The following is a 10242-nucleotide window of genomic DNA, read 5'->3' as shown; positions in this document are numbered from 1 at the left end:
GCTGGCTCCGCCCCCCTGTGGTGTGACTGATGACCCAAGCCCTGCCAGTGAATAGAATGGGTGGTTGGGCCATCAAGAGTGCTCCAGAACCAGCTGCGACTGGTTCTGCCCCCACCCTGCACCTAAAGACAAAGGGAAAAGGTGTATAAAAGAGGGGCTATGACCCCATGAAGGTTCTTGTTTGCTGCTTGAATCTACCAGGGGCGTGCTGCTGCTTGGGCTCAGGGATGGCTTGCCTCCCTGAGCCCTGCCCAGCCCCTGGACTTCTGCTGTCCTGGACTCTACCAGGACCTGATTGTTGGCTGTTGCCCTAGCGCCTGGAAGCGCTTCCTTCTCTCAGAGAGCGCTGGGAGCGCTGGATTATTGCCCCAGGGCTGTGGCTGCCCTTAGCGCCCCGTGAGCGCTTTACTTTGCATTCCTGGGCAGAGCGCTGTCGTTTTCCCTCGGAGGGAAGCGCTCCTGCCCTTTTTGGTGCCCCAGAGTGCTTCGTTGCACTTTATTCTTAAATTGCGGGTGCCACCCCGTTTATCTGGTCCTGAGCGAGTGCCCACCTCGCTGGTACCTTTTGAATGCTTCTCGAGGGTGCCACCCCTCGTAAATGCCCCCAAGATTCACCGCCGCGGCCCGAGCGCCGCAAAACAGGAAGCCAGGCACTTCGGTGCCTGACGCGGGGCGGGACTTCCGGTTTTGGAGGGAAGTCCCGCCCGCCACCGCACCACGATTGGCTGGCTGCCTGCCGACCAACCGGAAAGAGAATGGGGCTGAGCAATGGCCGCCCGGGGCTCCCATGATGTGGAGAGAGCCCCGGGGCAGCCAGGAAGCAGTCGCCGGATGTCGAGGGCTCCCAGGACCAGGAGGGAGCCCCGGTGGGAGGAGAGCGCCGCCGAGCACCAGAGACCCGGTGAGTGCGTGCGGAAGGGAGGGGGCGTCGGGGCACTTTGCCGGTGCCCGCCCCTCCCCTCCAGAGCGAGGCTCGTTGTGTGCAGAGGCCCGTGGGGCCTCACCTAATGCCGAGTCCCCCGAGAGGGGACTCCGCCTGGGTTCTGAGCCCGAGAGGCTCTTGGGCCCCATAACTGCTCCGAGTCCCCCGAGAGGGACTCTGCCTGTTGTCCCGAGTCCCCCGAGAGGGACTCCAAACGTGCCCACATTTGTTTATTGAATCCTGAGAGGGGCACCAGGCGCCCTAAGTGTTCCTGGGTCCCCCGTGAGGGACCCCCCTGCCTAGTGAGGCGGAATTCCTGTTGGAGAGCCTGAGAGAGGCTCAGAGGGACATTCTTTTTGTGCAAAGAGCCCAGCGAGGCTCAAAGGGGCCAGTTGGTTTGTTCAGAGCCTGAGAGGCTCCAACTTTGCGCTAAACTTTCCCTGCTCCAGTTGCCCAGCACTTTGTGGGCAACTGCCACGTTTAGGCCCTGACATTGGGACACCGGGACAGTCACAGGTGGTGACTGGTGAGTTTGGGGAAATTGGTATTTGTTCTGCACCTCTGAATGTATTGATTATGCGTCATGTGCCTTTACACCTCTGAATGTTACGGCATCATGTGTTGGCTTACACCTCTGAATGGGTAGATTATTCATCATGTGTTCTCTTTGTCCTTTTACACCTCTGAATGTTACGACATCATGTGTGTTGCTTTTGCACCCCTACAGGTAGTGTGACGTGTAGGTGGTTGTTTTCTCCCTAGTACAGGTGGTGCTAGTGAGGCCCTGTTACCAGTAATGACTGGTTGTATGCTATTACTGAAAGTATGGCTTTATTACTGAAGGTATTGCTAAAGTGCTATTACTGAAAGTATTGCTTTATTACTGAAGGTATTGCTTTATTTCTGAAAGTATTATTTCTGAAAATGCTACTTCTGATTCCTGACAGTGGTCCAGGTGGCCCTGTCTTGTAAATATCCCCCTGTAAATTCTGCCCGTGCCTCTGGCACATTGTAAAGTGTGTTTTATCTAATGTGTTTTTGGTGTAATACAAAGGCTATTTTTATATAACCTTGTGTGGAGTTTCCTTTGTGGTGGGCCTTTGGTTGTTGTTGCTGGGGTGCGTGCGCAAATACTTAGCCTACATCGCCTCCAAGTTTAGCCTTGCTGCTCGCGCCACGTTACCTAGAGGGTGAGTAGGGGTTATCTTGGCGTGTAACTCCCTTGCCCTGACTTGGGTGTGGTGGTCTCTGACTGACTTTGGCGAAAGCCCTGGCCAGCCAGGGATCCCATTTCCAACATTGGCGGCAAGCGGTGGGATAAGGATTTTGTGTTTGCGTTGTACCTTAGTAGCAGCTGGCTACACCACAAAACTCTGCATTTTAGATAAAAACATTTTGGGGATTATTGTTTAAGTTTGCTGAAAATGTCATTTCTGTGGAAATGTGTTTCTTGTGCACTTTGAGTTAGGTGTCCCTAGCTCGGGAGGGTAGATCATCCCCCTAAGTGCAGTGTGTTTTCTGGATTCACCAGAAGGGTGGGATCCAGTGGTGGCAGCATAAGTGTGTCCAGTGCATGTGTCCCCCGTCCCTGCCCTGGAGTAATGGTACCTGTGTCAAGTGTGGTCAGGTTGAGAAGTCAGGGGTGGTAGAAACTGCCTTACCAGTCTGGGGAGGGGTGTGTGTGGATGAATGGTGTGTGGCACTGGATGTGGTTGTGAGTTCTCTGGATGGGGAGCTTGCTGAATGCTAGTTTTGTTCAGATACCTAAGTCCTGTGTGTTGAACTTTTCCCAAGAACGTCTGCAGATAGTGGAGCCTGCTTTTTGATTTCTGTGGTCTGTTGAGAGACAGAATTTTGGAGTTGGTAATGTTCTGGGAGGAGAGAGGCATAGGGGATGGAGTGATTCCAAAAGGAGTGTCTGAGGTGTCTTCCAGCCCTGCGTGGTGGAAGAGGTTCAGTGTAGCCCAGCTAGGTCTCGGTGTAGGGGCTCACGTCCTGTCTCAAGAGGAGAAGGAGTGGGTGGGACTGCATGTCTCCAGGTGCCCGAAACCCAGTGTCAGGGCCTGGAATGTTTCTAGAGGGAACATCAGGTCGGGGGCCTAGGCTGTACCAATAGGTCATTTGAGGAGGATCTTCCAGAGTGTCTGGAGAACGTGGAACCTCTGTAACCAGGGTTCCAGTAGTTCTGGTGTCTGGCAGTACCGCTCCAGTTGGGAGGGTGCAGAAGTCCAGATGGAGGGGTGCGAGGGGGATAGGTTCCCCAGTGGAAGAACCAGTGGGTCAGGGGCCAGCCAGAAGGGTTGTGTCGCCAGTGAGTGACCATGGTGATGCCACTTCTGTCCTGAGTGTCAGGCAGACTTGTACACGACACATTAGTTGTGTCACCCTCAAGGAAGTCCTGGTGCGCCAGGCATCTGACCAAAGAGGTACGTCCCTTGGTTGGGGAGCCAGTAGCCGGTGTTTCCGGATCTGGACGTAAGGGCAACTGTATGTAGTGTCCTGAAGTTACAAGAGGGAACTCCTGCCTGATGAGAAGGAACCGGGTAAGCTGTATGGGGTATTGACCTGCAGTGGTTGCCTTGCTGCTGAAGGAGGAGAGAAAGTCTTAGATTTTTGTTTCCAACTTGTAGAAGTCCTGGTGCGCCAGGCATCTAACCAAAGGGTAGCATCCCTAGGTTGGGGAGCCAGGGTCAGGTGTTGCCTGTCCTGGACGGTAGGGCGACTGTAGCCAGTGTCCTGGCCGGTTTGTCTTCTAGGGGTACCCCTGTGAACACAGGTGGGGCTCATCTTAAGTGAAGAGACCCTGTGTTTCCCAGAAGGGGTGGTACAGGCCTAGCAGGGATCTTTAGGGTTCTTGGCTGAGTGTTGTGGTACTACCCTGCGAGCAGGTGGGGCCTACCTTAAGTGGAGGGACCCTGTTCTACAGTGGGAGGGTGCAGAACTCTGGAAGGGGGTCAGAGGAAGTCTGACCCCTGTGCATCCGGTGAATTTGAGTCCCAGGTGGTAAACCAGTTAAGGGAGCTGTGACTCAGTCATGACCCACCCTGGTGTCCTGTAGGCACCGCACTGAGCAACGTCCCCCTCGAGCAACGCCGCCTCTGCGCTCACCGACGTCGTCTCGACGCCGTCAACGAGCCATAGGATGCACCGCAACTGGGGGGCACCGCTGCGTGCAACGCCTCGCTACACCGTTCTGGTGGTGGTCTGACTGTGGTCACTGCTGCTGAGGAAGACAGGTCCTAAACTGGTGGGAGAGTTGTGTTCTGGAGGGTGCTTCAGAAATAGAGGTAGGGTGGGGCATTCCTGCCCGTGACCTCTGGTCAGCCTGAGGGTGCGGACCCTAGGTTGAAGGACCAGTGATAGTTTGGAACTAGACTGAGAAAGGGAGTGGAGAATGGCTATTGTAGGCCAGGGGTTACTACCCCCCACTCTGTGGATGGGCATGGACCAGTGGTATCTGGGTGGCCTAGGGCCTGGTCCTGGCCGTGGACAGCTTGGGAGTACCAGTGGGGTAGCCCAGTTGGTCCAGACAGTGTGTTTAGAAGGAATCCCATGGGTTCACCGTGGCGTAGAACAGGAGGGTGTCCCTGCAGTTGCGGGCCTGCGTCCGTGTTCTATCGCCCCAAGCAGGGAAGTCCATCACGGTGGTGATTGTTCTCCCCTGCGTTTTGGCTGGAAGGGGGTTATGTTGGACTTTGGCCCTTAGGGCAGGTTCACCCCTAGACTTTTTGCTTGAAATGGTGACCTGGAGATGGTGATTTTTGGATACTGCGCACTTTCACTGTGTCCCAGTGGAAAGTGCGTGCGCACTCTGAGTGCATGTGCTGAGCTAGGCCTGCCCGCCCATAGGAATGCATGGGGAATGTATGTGTCCCTGGTAGTTCCTGATGCGTGGGGTGTACAGGCTTGAGTCTGTATGTGTGAACTCGTGAGAGTGAATGCTGCGAGATGGTGTATGCAGCATGTATATGTCTAGTAGCGAAGCGCCATTTCTAGACATGGCTGTACGTGTGCTGTGAGGGTGCTGACGCATGATTGGCTGGAGCTGGCTGGCATGCCAGGCTCCAGGAAGTCTGGATGGGTCTGCCCGGTGGTGAGTGGGAGATTAGCATGAGTGATGTGTGGGAGGAGTGTACCTGTGTCCTGGATGGGCTGGGTTTTCCCCACACAATGCTGGCTCCGCCCCCCTGTGGTGTGACTGATGACCCAAGCCCTGCCAGTGAATAGAATGGGTGGTTGGGCCATCAAGAGTGCTCCAGAACCAGCTGCGACTGGTTCTGCCCCCACCCTGCACCTAAAGACAAAGGGAAAAGGTGTATAAAAGAGGGGCTATGACCCCATGAAAAGGTTCTTGTTTGCTGCTTGAATCTACCAGGGGCGTGCTGCTGCTTGGGCTCAGGGATGGCTTGCCTCCCTGAGCCCTGCCCAGCCCCTGGACTTCTGCTGTCCTGGACTCTACCAGGACCTGATTGTTGGCTGTTGCCCTAGCGCCTGGAAGCGCTTCCTTCTCTCAGAGAGCGCTGGGAGCGCTGGATTATTGCCCCAGGGCTGTGGCTGCCCTTAGCGCCCCGTGAGCGCTTTACTTTGCATTCCTGGGCAGAGCGCTGTCGTTTTCCCTCGGAGGGAAGCGCTCCTGCCCTTTTTGGTGCCCCAGAGTGCTTCGTTGCACTTTATTCTTAAATTGCGGGTGCCACCCCGTTTATCTGGTCCTGAGCGAGTGCCCACCTCGCTGGTACCTTTTGAATGCTTCTCGAGGGTGCCACCCCTCGTAAATGCCCCCAAGATTCACCGCCGCGGCCCGAGCGCCGCAAAACAGGAAGCCAGGCACTTCGGTGCCTGACGCGGGGCGGGACTTCCGGTTTTGGAGGGAAGTCCCGCCCGCCACCGCACCACGATTGGCTGGCTGCCTGCCGACCAACCGGAAAGAGAATGGGGCTGAGCAATGGCCGCCCGGGGCTCCCATGATGTGGAGAGAGCCCCGGGGCAGCCAGGAAGCAGTCGCCGGATGTCGAGGGGCTCCCAGGACCAGGAGGGAGCCCCGGTGGGAGGAGAGCGCCGCCGAGCACCAGAGACCCGGTGAGTGCGTGCGGAAGGGAGGGGGCGTCGGGGCACTTTGCCGGTGCCCGCCCCTCCCCTCCAGAGCGAGGCTCGTTGTGTGCAGAGGCCCGTGGGGCCTCACCTAATGCCGAGTCCCCCGAGAGGGACTCCGCCTGGGTTCTGAGCCCGAGAGGCTCTTGGGCCCCATAACTGCTCCGAGTCCCCCGAGAGGGACTCTGCCTGTTGTCCCGAGTCCCCCGAGAGGGACTCCAACGTGCCCACATTTGTTTATTGAATCCTGAGAGGGGCACCAGGCGCCCTAAGTGTTCCTGGGTCCCCCGTGAGGGACCCCCCTGCCTAGTGAGGCGGAATTCCTGTTGGAGAGCCTGAGAGAGGCTCAGAGGGACATTCTTTTTGTGCAAAGAGCCCAGCGAGGCTCAAAGGGGCCAGTTGGTTTGTTCAGAGCCTGAGAGGCTCCAACTTTGCGCTAAACTTTCCCTGCTCCAGTTGCCCAGCACTTTGTGGGCAACTGCCACGTTTAGGCCCTGACATTGGGACACCGGGACAGTCACAGGTGGTGACTGGTGAGTTTGGGGAAATTGGTATTTGTTCTGCACCTCTGAATGTATTGATTATGCGTCATGTGCCTTTACACCTCTGAATGTTACGGCATCATGTGTTGGCTTACACCTCTGAATGGGTAGATTATTCATCATGTGTTCTCTTTGTCCTTTTACACCTCTGAATGTTACGACATCATGTGTGTTGCTTTTGCACCCCTACAGGTAGTGTGACGTGTAGGTGGTTGTTTTCTCCCTAGTACAGGTGGTGCTAGTGAGGCCCTGTTACCAGTAATGACTGGTTGTATGCTATTACTGAAAGTATGGCTTTATTACTGAAGGTATTGCTAAAGTGCTATTACTGAAAGTATTGCTTTATTACTGAAGGTATTGCTTTATTTCTGAAAGTATTATTTCTGAAAATGCTACTTCTGATTCCTGACAGTGGTCCAGGTGGCCCTGTCTTGTAAATATCCCCCTGTAAATTCTGCCCGTGCCTCTGGCACATTGTAAAGTGTGTTTTATCTAATGTGTTTTGGTGTAATACAAAGGCTATTTTTATATAACCTTGTGTGGAGTTTCCTTTGTGGTGGGCCTTTGGTTGTTGTTGCTGGGGTGCGTGCGCAAATACTTAGCCTACATCGCCTCCAAGTTTAGCCTTGCTGCTCGCGCCACGTTACCTAGAGGGTGAGTAGGGGTTATCTTGGCGTGTAACTCCCTTGCCCTGACTTGGGTGTGGTGGTCTCTGACTGACTTTGGCGAAAGCCCTGGCCAGCCAGGGATCCCATTTCCAACACTCTGGAAATGAGCAGCCTCCATTGTCATGGCCCTGAAGCCTTGGAAAGACTATTGCATTATAGGTCACATATACCTCTGTCGATAATTACAAAAATTCTGAGTGGGACCATTGGGAGGCAGATGTGGGGTGTGAATGCAGAACTGCTACATCTGGAACAGTGAGGGTTCATTCACAGATGAACCACTAGCCATCATGTACATAATTTAGCAAATGTACAATGCTTTTTACTCCATAGCTTCTCTAGATGTAGAGAAGGTGTTTGATACAGTGGGTTGGGACTTTGTGTTTTGTTTTGGATACTGGGGGAACCAAGTTCATCCCCACTGTTTTCAAATGGATATAATTACTACATACAAAACCACTAACATTGGCCCAAATGGACTGGATTGCCTTTGAGAGTTGACATTGGCGCAAGGTACACACCAAGGATGTCTTTTATCACCTTTTCTTTTGGAACCTGTAATGGAACTGTTAGCGTATGTTGGGGAAGTAAGGTGGGGCAGTGGAGGATTGTGTAAGAGACCCCCCTACACATTATCCACAATATGTTGACAATATATTGATGTTCTTGAAATATTTAGCAGTGAAGGTTCTCTGAATGCTCCATATACTTTACATATTCAGCAACACAACTGGTTTGCATACCAGTTGGCATAAGACTAAATTATGTACTCTGGACACTGGGCACACAGAAGAAGGTTAGTTTACCATGAACTGGGTCTCCTGTGGCAGAACCCTTCTTTTAAATACCTAGGCATCACATTATCGCAAGACCAGGAATGCTGCATTGAAGCAAACAAGGGCTGAGTAAATCCAGAGACTCTAAACTCGGAGGCATTCTGGTCATAATTCCCCGTCTTTGTTGAGTAGGGTGGCCTTGGTGAAGATGGTGATACTATCTACCTGCTCGTGTGTATTTCAAGAAGTTTTACTCTGTTCTCTAGGTAAATATTCCAATAGCTGAATAGTATTATTCCTTCTATGCTCTGGCTGTGAAAGTGCCCCATAATCAAACTGGCTACCCTAAACCTGCCATATGAGAGTCAGAGCTTAAACAAGCGTGATGGACAGTTATTGTTTAGCTTCCCATTTAGCAACTTCCCGAGTCGCTAACAGAAATACAGGGAAGACAAAGCAGGTTATTAGGCAAACATCACAGAGACAGACCCCTTAAATATCAGTTTTACTCCCCTATTGGAGGAGATCCAGTGGTCAGACTCTTTTCAAACATTTGGGACGGGTTGTCCTGATTAGTAATTAAGAAAACACTGTGTTCTCACCTAGTCCCATTATGGAGGTCTCTAGAGTTCTGCAACCTCAACATGGCGGTAAGGGCAGTGTAAAGGACCAAAGGTGAGTGTGACATGAAGGGGGACTTGTATAACAGTGTAGTGGTATTCATTTTTGAAGAAGCTTGACTACTGTAGGGGGTGCAGTTGGGTCATTTCCACTTCTACTCAAGATTGTCAAAAACCACACCCACCAAATTGGAGGTGATTTCCAGATAATCACCAGAATCTAGCACCCTAAAGCCCTTTCTGACACTGAGACTGGATGATTGTTCCTTTTTCACACATTACAGGGTGGTATATCCTAACTGACCAAATCAGGATCCACAGATAAGGGTTAAATTGGACAGGGACTACAAACTGACCGCCAGTGGTTTAGGGTGTTTGGTTATTTTCGTATAGTATCCAGAAACCCATGGTTCAGGCTCACCCACATTAGATACCTGCATAGAACCTACTTCAACGCACAGACCTACTCCACATGACTTGGACATGAAAACTGATATAGATACTTTGGAATGGGGTAGTCCAGCTCTTTAGAGGACTAATGGTTAACTAGTTAAATTAGAACTTAAACACTGCATTCTGGGCCTACACCCACAACCAAGAATAATGCACATGCAGTTCTGCGCGATGACTCTAGGATTAATTTTTACTAAAATGTGAATAGTGATCCTTCGGAAACAGGCTGGGGGACTGAGATTTGAAGAGTGGCAGTAGCATGTTAGTGAGTAGTCATTAGTGAGAAAAATATGCATGATTGCAGTAAGCACAGACCCCCTGGTGGGAGAAAACTTAGAAACATGGAAACATTTGCATGAAGACTTGGGTCCGCTTAGCAATGATAATGTTGTTGGTCAACACGTTGAGAATCCTAAATAATAGGGAGCGCTTATGAGTAACATCTCTGATGTATTGACTGAACCCTTGGTTGCACGCAAGAATTGTCTGTTAAACCTTCTATATTGCAGATCACCTGTTGAGCTGTGACTAGATTTTGACGTCTTCCTTAAGTATGAAAAACTCAGTTAAAAAACAAATAGTAAATCTACTCTTCCATATATATGCTCACCTTTACGAAATGTTACAATATGTTAGTAATTGATATTCATAACATAATACCCAATATTTTGACATTCTATCAGGATGAGGCATTTTTGGGAGTAAATGACTGGACTTTGCATCAATATCTTTCTAGGATTGTGGTATTTTGATATGGATTCTGGAAATGTACCCCACAAAAGTAAGGCAAGTAGTCAGTGCCCAGACATGTTGTCTCCACTAACATTCAGGTGAATTTCCATGAATGTTTTCAATAATTTAATTATCTTTTCATGATAGTTCACTGGCCTTTTAAAGAGCAATCCTTCATGATGCTGGCTCTGCAACACTTAGTGGTGCATCTGATCTGTCAAAAAGGGCGCTGAACTATGACCATTTTTGACGGAGTTAGCTTGACTGGCTCGGTGGTGGGGATGGAAGTGGATGTGCCATAAACTGAGCTCTAAATTGAGCAGCTAAGCTCCTTACGGCAATTGGACAGAACCTTCATTGCCACTGTCCTGTACATTTGGCTGATTGTGTTTGTAAGATCATATTCAGAGATGGCCACCCCTCATTGAAGACTATTGTAAC

The 10242-nt window shown here is 51.4% G+C and overlaps 1 protein-coding gene across 1 annotated transcript in view; it reads right to left on the bottom strand.

The window, feature by feature from the left end:
* LOC144820204 (eosinophil peroxidase-like) overlaps positions 1 to 10242 on the bottom strand; it is a 78973-nt gene that overhangs the window by 32674 nt on the left and 36057 nt on the right. The gene's annotated exons all lie outside the window — the stretch shown is intronic.

The sequence above is a fragment of the Lissotriton helveticus genome, chromosome 2_1 (genome assembly GCF_964261635.1).
Source record: "Lissotriton helveticus chromosome 2_1, aLisHel1.1, whole genome shotgun sequence".
NCBI lineage: Eukaryota > Metazoa > Chordata > Amphibia > Caudata > Salamandridae > Lissotriton > Lissotriton helveticus.
Note: the sequence above shows the minus strand (reverse complement) of the source record. Positions and strands in the feature narration are given on the sequence as shown.